We start from the raw sequence: 18,280 nt of genomic DNA on the forward strand, positions 1-18,280 counted from the left end.
CTGGAGGCTTCTAGGAGCCACATGCGATCGCTTGCATCTTGGGCAGAGCTCAGGCCCCAGCCTCTTAGCGCATCTTCAAGCAGTTCGCTCGCGAGGTGAACGCAATCCTCCCCAAGCTCGAGGCCACACGCCCGCTCAGGTGGTCCAAGTGCGCCAGCACCTTCATCTCGGTAGATCAACTCGAGTGTGCGGCTGTTACTGGCATCCTACCAATGCTCTGTTCACCAGTCATCAACAAGGTGCAAGTCACCAGGACCCTCATCGATGGCGGCGCAAGGCTTAACGTCCTATCCATGGAGATGTTCGACAACCTTCAAGTGCCATACGATCAGCTCCAGCCTACCAAGCCCTTCTCAGGAGTTACCGACGGTTCCACCACTCCAATAGGGCAAGTCCGCCTCCCTCTCACCTTTGGATAGTGCGACAACTACCGCACCGAGCTCATCGACTTCGACGTTGCCCACATCCACCTGCCGTACAATGCCATCCTCGGGTATCCAGCCCTGGCCAAGTTCATGGCAGTGACCCACCACGGCTACAACGTCCTCAAGATGCCAGGAAGCGGCGGAATCATCACGGTCCCCTGCGAAGAGAGAGATGCAGTGTGCTCCCTCGAGCGTGCCTTCCAAGCTACAGCAATCGAGGACTCGGACAGCAAGGGCGAGAACTCTCCTGAGGCCATCCCCAAGAAGAAGAAGCAACCGCTCCACGCAAGGCCTCAGGAGGTTAGCATCCCGGGTGGTGTCGCGTCAGAATCAGCGCCCGTGCCTGGGGTGCCTTCTTCCATCGTATAGGAAGGTGCCCGGTGCCCTCCTCGAGCAAGGCTCGGGGGCTCTCTTCTGGAGGGCCTCAGACCTCACCAACATCACGAGGTAGGCGCTCAGGCACCACTTGGAGGCGTGCTTCGCGGCACATTTCCCTCAGGTTGGCACAAGGTGTGGGAAGCCCAACGTTTAGGAGTTCATCGCCAGGACCACTCAGGAGCTTCAGGAAGCAGGGGCCGTGTGCGGTGACCGCCGCCTACCCGGCGAGGCTCCCCATCTAGGCGAGGATGGTGGGCTGCGCGTCTACGTCGACGTCCCAGCGCTCAACCGAGCCGCATCTCAGGAGCGCTTTTGGCCATCGCGCGTGGGATGCTGCGAGGGTCTACCGCACAGCTACGTTCACATGGCCATTGGCCTGCCGAACACGGCTGCCACCTAGCAGCGTCACCTGCGGAGCATTCGGGCGGCTCAAGAGGCCAGGCATCATGCGGTCCCAGCGGAGATGGAGACGGTCCTCAAGGAACCGCCTGGACCGCCAAAGCCTCCGAGCCTCAGGGCCCCGGTGGCTCGTGAGGGACGGTCTCTTCTCCATGCATCTCCAAGCTGCTCCAACACCCCCCATCTACTATGGTACCAGGTGACAACTCCCAAGTTCATTTCAGCTGGGAGCGCCCACAAGGCTGCATCATTCCCAGGCCGCGTGGGTCCGTCCCTGCAACATGTATCCCTTTTTCTTATGTCTTCAGCTTACTTTGCTGGGGGCGCCCCTCGGGCTGCATCATCCCCAAGCCGCTCGAGTCTAACCCAGTGGCATGTATCCTTTCTGCGTTTACCTAAGCTGATTTGCCTTTCATGCCTAACCTACCTGTGATTATCGCCTACTCGATTGACGTCCACCACGGGAGCCGCTCGCGCTGGCATGGTGCTTGCGCATGGGTCCGTCCCTGCAACGCCGACAAATCTGAGTGGTCGAGCTCTGGCCCGTGGCAGGCCCCCGCACGTCACCTCACCAGACCCTCAGTGCCCTCACCTCTCCCGTGGAGCAACCAATGGCCAGCCGGCAATCATAATGGCAACTCATGCTTTTCTCGTGCTGATTTACAGCAACCTCCTGAGGTCTACAGCAGGCGGCACCACGAGCTCCCTCTCTTTCCCATGCGAGTTGCTTGCCATTAAAAGGGGGGCTCCTGAGCATCGCGACTCAGGAGCTCTTACTGGCTCTCCAGCCCTCACCCCCTGGCCTTGACCACGGCATCACGACCTGGCATACCAGCGGCGGCCGAGCTCGCTCGAGGGCCGGGACTTGAGGATGTATACCATGAAGGAGAGTGTGGGGAAGAAAGCGGAGGCTCGCACGGGCCTAACCTGGCTGCGCCATGGCCGCCGACGCACAAGTCTGGCGCAACGCAAGGGAATGACCCAAGACTACCTAGATAAGTCTTGCGCCTAGAACAACTAATCGTTGCAACACAAAATTCTCACTTGCTGCGGCTCTGTGACGGCAACGTTGCCTTCCTTTCTCACCTCTCAGCGGCTGCTTGCACGCTAAAGGGGACCTCCTGAGCATCGCGCCTCAGGGGCTCTTACTGGACCTCGGGCCGCTCACCTCCCAGCCTTGACCAGGGCATCGCGACCTGGCATACCAGTGACGACAGCAGCCTGCTTGGGGAACGGGACCTATCAGCGTAGAGCGCTAAGTCATCACGAGGTTAGAAAGGGGAACCAAGTCGGGACAGGACAAGCACTCACACGATGTCATAATAAGGATAACATCATCAAAAGACATCGTAGACCCTTTACACGGCCCCGCGGGGTGTTCCCTCGATTCCTTGCAGGGAACAAAACACGTGAACTCTGAGGAGCCCTAACTACACATGCCTTCATGGCCGATGCCATCATCAACAGTGGGACACGGGAGGCCGGCACCAACCTCATGCAGATCAGCGGCGGCGACGTCCCGATGCAGCCGCCTTGCACCGGGCCCGGAGAGAGCTCAGGGGTGCATAATTGTCGTCGCTCGTCTCCGGAATCTCGAAGAGTTCGGGAGAATCGCTGGACTCCCAAGCGTCGCTGCTGCTACCGGAGGAGCCGTTGGGGGAGCAAACTGCGGGCCCGGCCCCTGCCGCGTCGATGCCGTGACTGCCCCCTCCGGGGCAGCACTCCAGGCGGCGGCCTTCCGCGTCGAAGACATTGAAGAACAACATGGAGGCGCCGTCGTACTCAAAATGGACCATGAGGGCGCCTCCCATTCGGCAGACCCGGGCAACATGAGCGCAGCCTCGGGTCATGAATTTCTTGCCCGGGGAAACGACCTCAACCTTCGCTCCGGTCGCCGGGGCGCCGCAATCGGCTTTCTTCTGCAAAAGCTCGAGAGGCCCCCTCGTCAGCACCTCGGTGGAGAAGAATGACGGGAAGCGGATCCAGGTGCTTGGAGGCATCGCCGTGTGCAGCACGAGCTCGCGAGAGGAGTCCGCGGCATGGACTCCAGGAGCGACGGCACGCGTCACCACGCCTCGCTGACCGCGACTGCGGCGCGGGCGGCGCCACTCACCGTCCCTTTCTCCAGAGCCCTCGGCTCGGGCGCACTGGGGTAGCGGGTACCCAGGAGGTGGCCGCTCGCACCAAGGCCTCTTCATCTCCAGCCCCACGATCTCCCCACGGTGGTGGACCAGCCTCTTTTTCGGCGGGAGCGGATCAGGTCCATCCCGGGGAGCCTTCCCCTTCTCTTTGGCCGAGAATCTGTGGATCGAAGCCATTGGCGTCAAGATAGGAGGTGGAGCAGGGGAGAAGAAGTAGGCGAAGCAAGAAGAGATGCGCGATGACGGCTCTCACCCCTCCTCATTTATAGCCCAAGGAAGGCCAACCGTCGCCCTCCACGATTGCAGGTAATAATGACCCTTTTTGCATGCAGCAGGGGCTCATCAAATCGGGCAATTGCCGAGGCAGCGGGGGGAAGCGGAGACGCCCACGTCCAATCAGTCGGCATGTCGACCAAGGCCGCAGGCTATTGGGGCCCGCGGCGCTCCGCACTTGCCCTTTTGCTTCGCCGCTAAGCCAACTCTGAGCGCGCCTTGGGCTCGGGGGCTACTGTCGGCGTTTTGGGAACGGGGGTCCCTAGACTTGCCTGCATGCGGACTTCACGTGGCTCCACCAGTGGCCGAGTATGGCAGGTCTTCATCAACCAACACTCAAGACCCTCGCGAGGGGCCAAGCCTCGCGGGGCGGACGACACAAGGCCTCCTCAGGAGAGGGCTCACCAGGCAGGCTCGTGAGGGAGGCGGAGATATCAAGGCTAGGGGTACCTCGCGAGGTTCCCGTGACGCAAGCCATGACGACCAAGGCGAGGCGGGCGCCAGGCCGTGCAGTCTCCTTGTTTCCCTCTTTGTGCTAAGGGGGCAAGTGCAGGCGTGGAGTACCGAGGCCTTAGGAAAAGGTTTCCATATCGGTGCAACAAGACCAAGACAAGCAGGGAGGCACGACGGAAGTCATCATGGAGCCCAAGACGGCGACACCACCAGCACCTTTGACAGGCGAAGACCAACTTTAGTCAGGATAGCTTGTACTAGTTGTCCCCTTTCAAAATGGCCATTGTTGGATCCCTTCCCCTCAATATTTGGGAAGAGGACCAGGGCCTCTATAAATAGAGCTCGCCACCACAGTAGAAGGGGCAACGGATCATGGATCGAATCCTTCCCAAGAAGAACACATCACCAGCTCAAGAACACCTCTCCTCAGGAGGATGTTCTTCCCTTGTACTGTTCAACATCGGCCCATGAGGCAATCCACCACCACCACACAGGAGTAGGGTGTTACACCACAACGGTGGCCCGAACCTGTACAAATCTTGTGTCTCTTGTGTTGTGAGTTCATCGTGCTAGCTTAGATATTGCGCCAAGGCTGAGGGCGTGTTTCGGTAGGGGAAAATCTTCGTGCACACCCCAGTGTTCGAACCTCAAGGGTTTTGTTGGAACCCGATATCTGACAGGGGATGTGGAGGAATGCCTCACACATGACGATGAACGCCGAGATGTGGAGGAAGGAATTCGGGGCCAGGTCATGGAAATCCTGCCCATTGTAGAACATGAGACCTCGGACGAAGGGATGGAGGGCGAACCCAACTCCTCATAGGAAGTGGGGTATAAATACCACCCTCTCACCGGGCTCCGGGGTGGGGATGACCTGCCCTGGTTGCTTGGAAGCCCGTGTTTAATCTCGGCCATCAGGTACCTCGCCTCGCATAGATCATTGATGTCCTTCTCCGTTACGGAGGAGGCCATCCACTTTCCCTGGAAACCGGATCCGGCCATTGCTGGAGAAGTTGGGGCAAAGGGAAAGTTTAGAACTTGGGCGATGGAGCTCGAGGACAGAAGGGCAGAGGAAGAAGAAGGCGTGAGGTGAACGGATGGGTCTTTGTCCTCTTATAGAGGTAGTGAATATCAAGCGCCCCCTCATAGACCTTAAACCTTGCCTATTCCCAAGGAGACATACGAACGACATGGTTGGATTACCCAAACCTGCACTCATGAGAATCCCGTGATAAGGGGCATGATCTCTGCTTTGAGAAGTCGTGTCAATGGTCGTGCCTCCAAACACGAAACAGTGGTTGTAATGCGGTTCAGAATAATAACATGGCCAGAACATAATGTCTCACTGAAAAGATTGCCCATGGATGTGACTTATTTTGTTTTAAGTATTGTTGCTTTTATAACTTAGGGTTGTAAGCAGGGTCGGATACAGCTCTTATGTGCGGAAGGCTGCTTTGGAGTACTCGGAGAAGGAACTCGCCTTGCAATGCCGAAGAAAATCTGTGCGCCAGATACATCATCATTGAAGCCCGGTTCAGGGGCTACTGAGGGAGTCCTGGACTAGGGGGTCCTCAGGCGTCCGGGCTATGCCATATTGGCCGGACTGATGGGTCGCGAAGATACAAGATAGAAGGCCTTCCCTCGTGTCCGGATGGGACTGTCCTTTGCGTGGATGGTAAGCTTGGTGAGGGAGTCCTAGATTAGGGGGTGTCCGGATAGCCGAACTATCACTGTTGGCCAGACTCCTGGACTATGAAGATACAAGATTGAAGACTCCGTCCCGTGTCCGGATGGAGCTTTCCTTGGCGTGGAAGGCAAGCTTGGCGATACGGATATGTAGATCTCCTACCATTGTAACCGACTCTGTGTAACCCTAACCCTCTCCGGTGTCTATATAAACCAGAGGGTTTTAGTTCGTAGGACGAAGAACAATCATACCATAGGCTAGCTTCTAGGGTTTAACCTCTTTGATCTCGTGGTAGATCTACTCTTGTACTACCCATATCATCAATATCAATCAAGCAGGAGTAGGGTTTTACCTCCACCGAGAGGGACCGAACCTGGGTAAAAACATCGTGTCCCTTGTCTCCTGTTACCATCCGCCTAGACGCACAATTCGGGACCCCTAACCAAGATCCGCCGGTTTTGACCCCGACACTTGGCGTTCGGATTTTGCATCTTCCTTTCTCTGTAAACCGACTCTGCACACCCCTAGGTCCCTCCAGGGTCAATATAAACTGCATGGTTTAGTCGTAGGGGGAGAATAATCATATAGGCTAGACATCTAGGGTTTGGCCATTACGATCTCGAGGTAGATCAACTCTTGTAACCCCTATACTCATCAAAGTCAATCAAGTAGGAATTAGGGTATTACCTCCATTAAGAGGGTCCGTGTCACATCCCTAGTTCTGACAATGCCTAGTGCATGCATTAGAGTGTTACATCATGTTTAAATTTCATTTAAACCTGAGATGGGGATTGACTAAACCCTAGCATTAAATCAATTCAACTAGGGTCAAAATAAAATCTTTTCCAATGAACCCAAAATGCCCTCTGAAAATGTTCATGATTTCTGGTAAAGGTGAAAACCTCTGCCAAAAATGATGCACATATTTCTAGGCCATTCTGGATTTTTGAATTAACACATATTGTATTTGAGTTGGAGCAAATATATGTTATATATATTTCTAATGCTTCAATAATTCTGATATTTTGTGAGGGGCTCTAGAATATTACTTTCAGTCCCTGCAAAAATTATTGGAAGAAACAAAAATGGTTCAGTGCTTGAACTAAATCAAAACAGATAGAAATAAATAGAAAACAACAATTAAAATAGAAACAGAGAAGGAGGGGGTACCTGTTACTTACCTGGCCCAGCAGAGAAGCCAGCCCACCAGGCCCATGTGCCAGTCATCCTCAACCTCGTGCCAGTGGGCACGAGGGTGTGTGGCCGCAGCGCGCCGGCACGCGTCCCGACCACCTCCTGCTTGCCGCTTCCCCCTCGACGCCCTGGTGAAGCCACGACACCCCCCCTGACCGCCCCTCTCTCTCTCTCTGCACCCCCTCCTCCCCTCTGCTCTCTCTCACTCGCCGAGCGCAGCCGCTCCACCGTAACGCCGCGGCCACCGTCTCCCCCTCGACTCCTCGCTGTGCTTGCGAGCTCCGCCTCGACCCTCTCTTCCTCCCCACCGATCCACGGCCCTCCGGAAGCCCTGCATCGCCGCCCACGTCGCTGTTCCCCTCCTCGGCCACCGGAGATTGTCGCCGTCGATTCGCTGCACTCCGGCCGCCCCCGAGCCCACTAACCCTCCCTACAGCTCCGCGGTGAGCCTCCGTGCACAACCCCTCTCTCTCCCCTCGCGTTTGCAAGCTCTAGGCCATAGCTCCGCCGCGACCGAAGCTCGCCGCCGCCGTGCCTCGTCGCCGTCGTGGCCAGAGCCACTGGAGCTCCCACCCGAGTACACCAGTGTGCTCAGCGCGCCTCCACGAACATGCAGCTACCAGTAGCTCCGCCTCCCGTGCCCTCTAGCACCATACTCGACTGCTCCCGAACGCCGGCCGCCGCCACGAGCTCGACCCCGGCGAGCTCGAACCACCCCAACCCCTCCCCTTTGGCTCTCTGGATGCGCAAGAGCCCGGGCTACGCCCCGGTGCCCTCAGCGCGCGAATCCGATGCCCCTAGCGCAAGTCCGGCGTGCTCCGCCGTGCTCTGTGGTCACCGCCGGCCAAACTCCGGCGGGCCGATGTGGCCACTTAGTTAGGGGCTAATCACCCTATGAGCCACTGCCATGTGGGCCCCTGCGCCTAATTAGGATTAGTATTTTTTCTGTTTAGTTTAGTCTAATTGCAGTGGCCCCACGCGTCAGTTTTGACCGTGCTGGCGTGGCCGTTGACTGGGCCCACCCGTCAGCGGCACTAAGCAGCCCCAGTCACTGACCAGTGGACCCCACTGGTCAGGTTTGACCTGAATCTGCCCCGTTGACCTGATGACGTCAAGGTGATGTCATGCTGATGCATTAAATGATTTTCTGGATTTAAAAATAATCAGGAAATTCCAGAAAATAGCTAAAACTTCAATAAATCATAGAAATTCAACCGTAACTCCAAATTAAATAATTTATATATGAAAAATTATCAGAAAAATTCAAGGAATCCATCTGTACCATTTTCATGCATGTTAGAACAACTTATCTCTACTGTTTAGGGCAAATGAAGTGAATGACATTTAAATAACCACATATGGAGTTTGAATTTGAATCTTGTATTCAAACCAACTTCATTTAATCTGTTGCTAGTTGCATTAGCACAAAACACATTCATTTTGCCATGTCATGATCATGCATCATATTGTGCATTGCATTGATTGTGTTCCCTTCTGTGTTGCCGGTATTTGTCCCCTCTCGATAGACGTGATACCGATGATGTGATCGTTGACACTGATGAAGACTCAATGTTATCTTCAGAAGTGCCAGGCAAGCAAAACCCCCTTGTTCATTCCGATACAATCCCACTCTCTCGCTCCTGCTCTCTTTTACTGCATTAGGACAACAACGACATATTTGTTACTTGCTGCGGTAGCTGAACCTCTTTGTCCTTTGCATGACCTGTCATTGCCACAGTAAATAGATGAAACCCACTAGCATGAGTAGGAGTTGTTTGAGCCCTGATGTGCCTACTCATTCATGTTTGTTCGTCATGCCTGCTACTGCTTAGAGTTGAGTCAGGTCTGATTCATCGGGGATGAATCAGAGGCGTGTGAACATGTCCTACTGTGTGTGAACACGATTTGGTAAAGGTAGCGGTGAGAGGCCATGTAGGAGTACATGGTGGGTTGTTTCATTGCAGCCGTCCTTAGGAACTGAGTTCTGTGTTTGTGATCCATGACCAGTTACTACCACACATTGGGTTCCGGTAACTCGACCCCTCTCGACTTATTAATCAACATGATCTCTGTCCAGGAGTTGCAACTAGTTTCTGGTGTTTGTAGGTAGTGTTAGTAGTCTACCAAGTGGCACCCGGTACAGGTGGGCTTGGGACAGACTAGGCACAGTGGCACGGTGTACCAAGTGGCACCCGGTTGGTGGGCTTGGGAACCCTGCACACATCGTTTGGGGCCGTGAGCGACACCCCGGCCGGATCTCCTTGCGGATGGAACCCGAATAGGCGATAAACCTGGACTAGAGACTTGTTCGGTTAGTCAGGTCGTGGCCGACTCCCTCGCCCGGCTTCCGCTTGAAGGTTGCCGAGGTACATGACGTGTACAGGGCGGTAAGTGGCGAGAGCGTGTGTGAAGAAGTACACCCCTGCAGGGTTATCATTATCTATTCGAATAGCCGGATTCCTCGGATATGGAAACTTGGACCCCTTGTATAGTTCATAGACAAGTGAAAGTGGATACTCTAAAATACGCAAGATAAGCGTGAGTGCCATGGATGGCGTTCTCGTAGGGAGACGGGAGCGGATCCATAGTGGTGTATTGGTTGGTGAATATGTGGACTCGTGTGCGCCACCTCAAAAGAGTTACTTGCAGTCGTAGTTCAGGTTCGCCACTGAGTCAAAGCTGGCTTGCTGCAGTCAAACTCCACCATCCCCTTTGTTGATAATGAGGCATATGTAGATAGATCTGATGTAAGTCTTGCTGGGTACATTTGTACTCACGTTTGCCTATTTTATGTTTTGCAGAGAGACTTCAGTCTCACTAGTAGTTCCGCGTGGACTTCGACGTTTAGCTTGTTACCTCAGCTACGATCTTGTGCCCTCGGCAGGATCTGGTAGATAGTCAGGCTTCTCAGCCTTTTTCATTTATAGATGTCTGTACTCAGACATGATAGCTTCCGCTTGTGCTTTGACTTGTATGCTCTGAATGTTGGGTCGTGAGACCCCTGTTTGTAATATCTCGCTCCTCGGAGCCTATTGAATAAATTACTTGAGTCATAGAGTCATGTTGTGATGCTATGCTGTATTTGCACATATCGAGCATATTGTGTGTATGTTATTGAAATGCTTGGTATGTGTGGGGTCTGACCATCTAGTTGTTTATCTTTAGTAGCCTCTCTTACCGGGAAATGTCTCCTATTGTCTCCACCGAGCCATGGTAGCTTGCTACTGCTCCGGAACACTTAGGCTGGCCGGCATGTGTCCTTCTTCGTTCCTGTGTCTGTCCCTTCGGGGAAATGTCACGCGATGAATACCGGAGTCCTGTTAGCCTGCTACAGCCCGGTTCACCGGAGTCCTGCTAGCCCAGTGCTACAGCCTGGATTTACTCGCTGATGACCGACACGTTCGATGTTGGGTCATGGATGCCTGTCCCTGTAAGTTTTGTGCCACTTTGGGTTTACGACTAGCCATGTCAGCCCGGGATCCTTACCATATGGATGCTAGCGACACTATCATATACGTGTGCCAAAAGACGCAAAGGTAAGGCGACACCCGTGGGAATACCGTGCGTGAGGCCGCAAAGTGATATGGGGTGTTACATGCTAGATCGATGTGGCATTGAGTCGGGGTCCTGACAGTCCGAACATGGGTAAAACATTGTGTCCCCTGCCTCTTGTTATCTTCAATCCTTAGACGCACAATTCAGGACCCCCTACCCAAGATCTGCCGGTTTTGACACCGACACAAACCTCACAGCCTAGCACGACGAACTAGAAGCAAAGGGGACACAACAGTTTATACCCAGGTTTGGGCCACCTTGCGGTGTAAAAACCCTACTCCTGCTTTGTGGTGGATTTGCCTCGTGGGGCTGAGGATGAACTAGTATAGAGGAGAACAACCTTAGGAGGTGTGTTCTTGAGATCAAGTGAGATGGTGAGGGTGGAATGGGTTCGGTCGACATGATCTGTCCTCCCCCGCCCATGGTGGTGGCTAGGTCCTATTTATAGTGGCCTTGATCCTCATCCAATTAAGGCGGGAAGGGATCCTACAACGTCCAAATTTGAAGGGAGACAACAGGAACATCTTATCTTGACTAAAGTGGTCTTCGCCTGCAAAAGCATCTGGTCATGACGTCGCGGAAGGCTCATTGATGACCTCCGTCCTTCCGTATGGGCGGTCTTGGTCTTGTTGCACGAGAATGGATACCTTTGGTTGCTTCCTAGGGACTCCATGCCTGCTGCTTGTCTCCCTTGTACCAAAGAGGAAACTAGTACACTGCGCCCGCTGGCGCCCGCCTGGCCTTGATCGTCATGGCTCACGTCATCTGAACCCCATTAGGGGAGCCTTAAATAGAAGTCTCCGCTCCTCGGGAGCCAGCCTGAGGAGGCTGCTCCCTTCGGAGGTCTTGGTGGCGTCCGCCTCACGAGGCTTGGCCCCTCGTGAGGGTATTGAGTTATCGACGTCAAAGCTAGGCCATACCAGGCCATCGACTGAGCCATGTCATGGGCCGCATGCAGGCAAGTCAGGGTACCCCCATTCCCAGAATGCCGACGGGTGATGCAGCAAAGTAGAGACAAGTATTTCCCTCAGTTAGAGAACCAAGGTATCAATCTAGTAGGACACAACGCACAAATCACCAATACCTACATAAACAATCAAACACTTGCACCCAACGCGATAAAGGGGTTGCAATCCCTTCACGGTCACTTGCAAAGGTGAGATCTGATAGTGTCAGTGGAAAATGACGCCTATGGGATCACTGGAATCCCTACTACAGTCGGCGGTCGCGAGGTTGTGGAAAGAGCGGGTCTAGTAGTCAGCACACCGATCGTTTACCCAGGTTCGAGCCGCAAGGATGCGTAATACCCTAGTCCAGCTTTGGTATATATTTGAGTGTTCTTGAGTTCCTGAACTAGCTATGGTAGTGACTTGTTCCAAAAGATCTGAATCCTCCCTCAGTATGCCTAGGGCCTCCTTTTATAGTTCAAAGGAGACGCCATAGTGGCACACAAGAGCTGGAAAGGTGTACAGTGGCTGAGCTTATCGCCTGACATCATTGGACAAAACTCATTAAATGTGCTACTTAGGTGTCCTCTTGCTTTATCGGGGATGGCAATGAAGCCCGTCCCATCCGCCGCCGCTTTGCCTTGCTTGGACATGTGTCCAGGCCAATGAGGCATGCAGCGCCATGTAAGCTGGCAGGCTGCTGAGCTGGTATGGTGGCAGGGTCTTCACGAAGATCTGCATGCCACCACGCAGGTGATTGACTGGTTGGCATAGGAGCCACGTACTGCCATGTGGGTACTTGCTTAGTTGGTGGGTCAGTCGCTGAGCTAGGTCGGCGATGGGGCGGCAAAGCCTTTCCGCGGTCTAGCTGATATTCCCTGCAAGGGTCTTGCCGGGGAGTTGCGAGCACCCTCGGCAAGAGACTTGCTGGGGCCTCCTGTGTATCTTTGGCAGGAGCCTTGCCAGGGCCTTGTGAGCATCTTCGGCAAGGAGCCTCGTTGTTGTTTTGTCTTCTGGTTCCTATCTAGGCCTCGCAGTCCCTTTGTCTTCACATAGATCTGCATGCCACTATGACAGCCCCCTCCCGAGCTTTGGTTCCAATGTTGTCGATAGTGTCGGAACTCTCAGGCTCAATGGTGGTGGCCTTGCTGGCGTTGGTTAAGTTGCCCCGGCAAGGCTCTTGCCGGGGCTGCGTAGGCCGCCCCTGGTTTGAGCGCCGCTTTGGTAGTCTTGTACTTTTGCTTCCTTCCTCTGCCCCACTAAGCATGGCCACAAGTGCGGCTCTGACTGCCCGTGCACAAGTAAAGGGGTTCAAAGAGGACCCCTAGTTTTGTACACCGATAGGAGCCCACGGGCCTGGTCCACACATAAGCGCGATGCGTTGTTGGGCTAGGCCCAGAACGGTGCGTGGGCATGCGTGGCAGAGTTTTACCGCAGTAATTCCATCACCAGTTGTGCTTCCCCATGACCCGCGTCAAATGCGTTACGTGAGGGTCATGCGTGGGGTGACAGCAGCATGCTTGCGTCACCCCGCGGTTAATAGTAAAGAGGCGGTCCGCATCCTCCCCATAAAAATAGGGGAAGCCGCAGGGGCGTGGCTCATTTACTAGGTGGACTCGGGTCGTGGCCATTATGGCACCCGCACCCCACGATCACGGGGCATGAAACGTCCGTTCCACTTGCCATATGAATCCTGGCTCGCCCGCCATGTGTCCTCCATACCTCGGGGAGGGCAGGCGATGGACACAGTGGGTATGGGCTTTAATGCCGGGGCGGGAGGCCGGGCGCCATCGATTGGAGCAGCGGGTCAGTCCCGTCTCCTTGCACCCCCGGCGGCTGGATTGGTTGATTGGGGCGATCGCCTTCAGGCTTGCTTGGCCCCGTCTCCCTATAAAAAGGCGAGAGGGACATCGTCTTCCCGCATCCATCTTCTCCCAGTCTGGTCACTTTCCTTCCCTTGTCATGGCAGGAGGGCGCGGTCATGGTCGTCCCTTTGTGGAGGCAACTAGGTCTTCCTCTCGCCAGAGAGACGTGGTGGTTGAGGAAGAGACGGACGCCCAAGGTGAAGGCCACGCTCGAGGCAGAGGCGCCGGACGGGGCTGCGGTCGGTGGGGCGGTCGGGGTAGAGGTGGGCGCGGAAGGGAGACACCCACGTTGCCACTGTCTTCGTCGCCATCTCCTCCGCCATCTCTTGCCGCTTCATCGAGCGGCCATGTCGGGGACACGGCGCTGGAGTTTATCCTATGGTTGCACGAGATGCTGTGCAGTCGCCTTCGTCTTCCCGAGGCGTTTGCGTGGGTGCTGGAGATTGACCAGCCACCGAGGTTGAGGATTCACATGAAGGATTGTTGCAATGGAGACATGTGGGTGAACACAAGGTTCCCCGTCCCTCACGTGATGCTCCTCCGTCGGGGTTGGAAAACCTTTGCACGTGCCCACTGCTTGATGAAGGGGCACGTTCTCCACTTCAAATTAGTGGAGAGTGATTTGCTCTCCATCAAGGTCTTTGGGCGCTCGGGAATCAGGTTTGGGTGCTGCGTGGAGAGCTCGACCGACGATGAAAGTGACGAGGAGGACACTGGTGGGGAAGACGACAAGGATGGGTCCGACTAAGCGTCGGACACACCGTCCTCGGGCGACGCCGGCACACCATCATCTGCACTTGGTCTTTCCCCCGGTAGAGCGATTTGCCGGGGGGCGGGCCAGCTCCTTGAACTTCTCGGGATCGCCTCCTTGGGCAGCTGGCGTGGGAAGGCCAGAGAAGATGAAGAAGGTGAGTGGCGGGCCATCAAGTCGGAGTATGATGGCACTGATGCCTTCGTCTCATATTGCCGGCCCGCTGCCTCATCTTTCGGCTCTTCTCCTGGGACAATCATCACCAGTCCTCTTTCAAACGGCCACCGGGATGTTCTCTTGGTTTGCTGTGGTTTGGACCCTTGTGTCTGCAGCCCCCGGCAACCTTGGCTTGCGGGACCTGTGCGCGGCTTGTTCTCTTTCTTCCAAATAGCTCAGCAGAAATGTCCATGTACCCTGTGAACCAAAGTGGACGGAAAGGAACAGAGAGACGCATACTCGACCTCTATGCTAGGGGTTAGTCGCCGCTAAGCACTATCAACCCTAACTGAGGGAGAGACTCAACCAAGCATGCATGCTATAAATTAGGGTGCTAGTGCTTCATTTATTTATGCTCAGGGTCTGCGCCTGGCTTTGTATAGAGGGTTACATGCTTTGCCGGCAAGGCTTGTACAAAAGGTGGTCTGTCGGGAGGCCCGGCAACCATGCCTTACGGGTAAAACTTGCGAAGATGTTCGATGTTCTAGGAGTTGCTCAATGGAATGGTATCTTCGGTCTCCAGGCGGACTGCGTCGAGCCTGGTGACTCGTATTACCCGATAAGGGCCTTCCCACTTGGGCGTCAACTTGTTGGAATTCTTGGCCAATTGAACACGCCGAAGAACAAGGTCGCCTTCCTCAAAGCTTCAGGAATGAACCTTGCGACTATGGTAGCGGCGCAAGGCTTGCTGGTAGCACGCTCCTCTCATAGCCGCCTGAAGACGATCTTCGTCAAGGAGCATTGCGTCATCTTGCCGAAATCACTCTTGCTCATGCTCGTCATAAGCGAGCAGTCGAGGTGACCCGTATGTGAGTTTTGTGGGGAGAACTGCCCCGTATACCAGGGCAAAGGGTGTCTAGCCAGTGGCTCGATTTGGCGTCATTCTGATCGACCAAAGAACCGCAGGCAACTCATCAATCCAGTGCCTTCCACTTTTGTGCAGCCTGTCAAAAGACTTTGTCCTTAGGCCTCACAGTACTTCAGCATTTGTCCTCTCCGCCCGACCGTTGCTCCGTGGGTGCTCCACGGAAGCGAAACAGACCTTGCTACCGAGGTCTTAGGTTTATTGCATGAAGGTGCGGCTTGTGAACTGTGTGCCATTGTCGATGATGACTCTGTTTGGCACACCAAAACGGCAGACTAGCCCTTTGAAGAATTTGACGGCTGACTGCGCTATCACCTTCCTCACTGCTTCAACCTGTGGCCACTTAGTGAACGTGTCGATTGCAACGTACAAGTACTCAAAGCCCCCGACAGCGTGGGGGGAAGGGCCCAGTATGTCGAGCCCCCAGACCAAAAATGGCCAGGAGAGAGGGAGTGTTTGAAGGGCTTGAGTTGGCTGATGAGGCTTCTTTGAATGGAACTGACACGCTTCACACTTGGTTACAAGTGCCGTTGCATCCTGGAGGGCAGTGGACCAGAAGAAACCTTATCGGAAGGCCTTGCCAGCAAGGGCCCTCGACCCTATGTGGGAGCCACATATGCCTCCATGTATCTCTGCCAACAGCTCCAATCCTTCCTCCCGAGGAATGCACTTCAATTTTTCTCTGTTTGGTCTTTTTCTGTACAGAACATTGTCAGCAAACTGATACATGGCAGACCGACGGGCTACTTTGTCTACTTTTTCCTGCTCCTCAGGAAGCTCCCCTGTTTGGAGGAATCGAATGGTACGTTGTGCCCATGCCGGATCCTGGGGCTCGACGACAAGGACTAAAGGCATTTCCTCTGCCATGGGAGCGGCTGTCTCTATGGCCAGGGCTTGACGCCCTTTCGGAGACGGTTGCCCCAAGGCAGGCTTAGTGTCCATGGCAACATCTTTGCCAGCGGCTGCTGGGAGCTTGGTGGGAAAGTACTTGTCGGGGCCTGATTTCCTCTGCTTGTTCTGCTCTGTCGATGGTTCAACGGATGGTTGAGTTAACCGAAGCACGAAAGTACCTGGTTCCACACGTAGTTTGAAGGCAGCGCGCTTCGACAGGAAGTCGGCGATGTCGTTCTCCACTCGGGGAACATCCTCCGCCTGTATACTGTCAAAAGGCTCCTCTAGCTTCCTCACCTCATCTATGTAGGCCTCCATCATCGGGCTTTGATAATCCTTGTTGACTTGCGTGACGACAAGCTGTGAATCACCCCTGATGATGAGCTTCTTAATACTGAGGTCTGTCGTGATCCTGAGACCGGCAAGCAACCCCTCGTATTCAGCAGTGTTTTTCATTGACATCTCCCTGCGAAAGTGCATCTAGATTACATACTTGAGGTGCTCTCCGGTGGGTGCGACGAGCAACACAATAGCACCGGCGCCTTGTAGCGAGAAAGCCCCGTCAAAGTACATAATCCAATTGCGAATTCTTTAATTGCCAGGAAGAGTGGTGAGGGAGTCCTGGACTAGGGGGTGTCCGGATAGCCGGACTATCAATATCCGCCGTACTCCCAGACTACGAAGATAGAAGATTGAAGACTCCGGCTCGTGTCCGGATGGTACTTTCCTTGGCGTGGAAGGCAAGCTTGGCAATACGGATGTGTAGATCTCCTACCATTGTAACCGACTCTGTGTAACCCTAGCCCTCTCCGGTGTCTATATAAACCGGAGGGCTTTAGTCCGTAGGACGAATATACAACTCAACAATCATACCATAGGCTAGCTTCTAGGGTTTAGCCTCCTTGATCTTGTGGTAGATCTACTCTTGTACTACCGATATCATCAATATTAATCAAGAAGGACGTAGGGTTTTACCTCCATCGAGAGGGCCCGAACCTGGGTAAAAACATTGTGTCCCTCGTCTCTTGTTACCATCCGCCTAGACGCACAGTTCGGGACCCCCTACCCGAGATCCGCCGGTTTTCACACCGACATTGGTGCTTTCATTGAGAGTTCCTCTGTGTTGTCACCGATAGGCTTGATGGCATCTTCAACCAGCAACGCTGTCCAGGGTGAGACTTTTCTCCCCGGACAGATCTTCGTATTCGGCGGCTTTGCACTGCGGGCCAATTCACTTGGCCATCTGGAGCAGATCGAAAGCTACGCCCCTGGCCGTCAGGTCAGATTTGGAATCTTAAACTTCACGGCCGATGACCGCGGAGACTTGATCTTCGACGGACTCGAGCCACAGCCAGGCATGCCGCACTGTGACGATGGGCACGATCTAGCTCTGCCGCCGGATGGTGCCTTGGTGACCGCACTCGGATCCGCTTCGGCCATTAGCCCGGAGCCGATCGCCCAGATCGAGGGTCGGTGGATAGACGCCGCCCCGGGGGCTTCAACATCCACGGCGATGGAGCCGAACACTAACCTTGTCCCCTGCGAGACTCGTGATTCCGAGGCGCCGGACTCCTCGCCGGACTCCGAACCTCCCGCGCCCCTACCAATCGGTCCGGATTGGGCGCTGGTTATGGAATTCACCGCCGCGGAGATATTCCAACACTCGCCTTTCGGCGATATCCTAAACTCATTAAAGCATCTCTCGTTATCGGGAGGGTCCTGGCCGGACTATGGCCAGGATGGTTGGAGTACGGACAACGAAGAAATTTAGAGCCCACCCACCACCCACTTGGTAGCCACTGTCGAGGATTTAACCGACATGCTAGAGTACGACTCCGAAGACATCGACGCTATGGACGACGATGCTGGAGACGAATAGGAACCAACGCCTACAGGGCACTGGAAGGCCACCTCGTCATATGACGTATACATGGTGGACACCCCAAAAGAAGGGGATGGCGAAGAAGCAGCGGAGGCAGACTCTTTAAAGAAGCAGCCCAAACGCCGGCGTCAGCGGCGCCGCTCTAAATCCCGCCACAACAAGAATGGAGATTCCGGCACAGGAGACAATAACACTCCAGAGAGCGCCGAAGACAAACCCCTCCAGCAAGACTCAGCGCAGGAGGATGGAGAAGCAAGCCCCCACGAGAGGGCGGCAGACGAAGGGGTTGAGGATGATAACTATATGCCTCCCTCCGAAGACGAAGCAAGCCTCAACGATGACGAATTCGTCGTACCTG

Source organism: Triticum aestivum, chromosome 3B (assembly GCF_018294505.1).
Source record: "Triticum aestivum cultivar Chinese Spring chromosome 3B, IWGSC CS RefSeq v2.1, whole genome shotgun sequence".
In the NCBI taxonomy this organism is placed as follows: Eukaryota; Viridiplantae; Streptophyta; class Magnoliopsida; order Poales; family Poaceae; genus Triticum; species Triticum aestivum.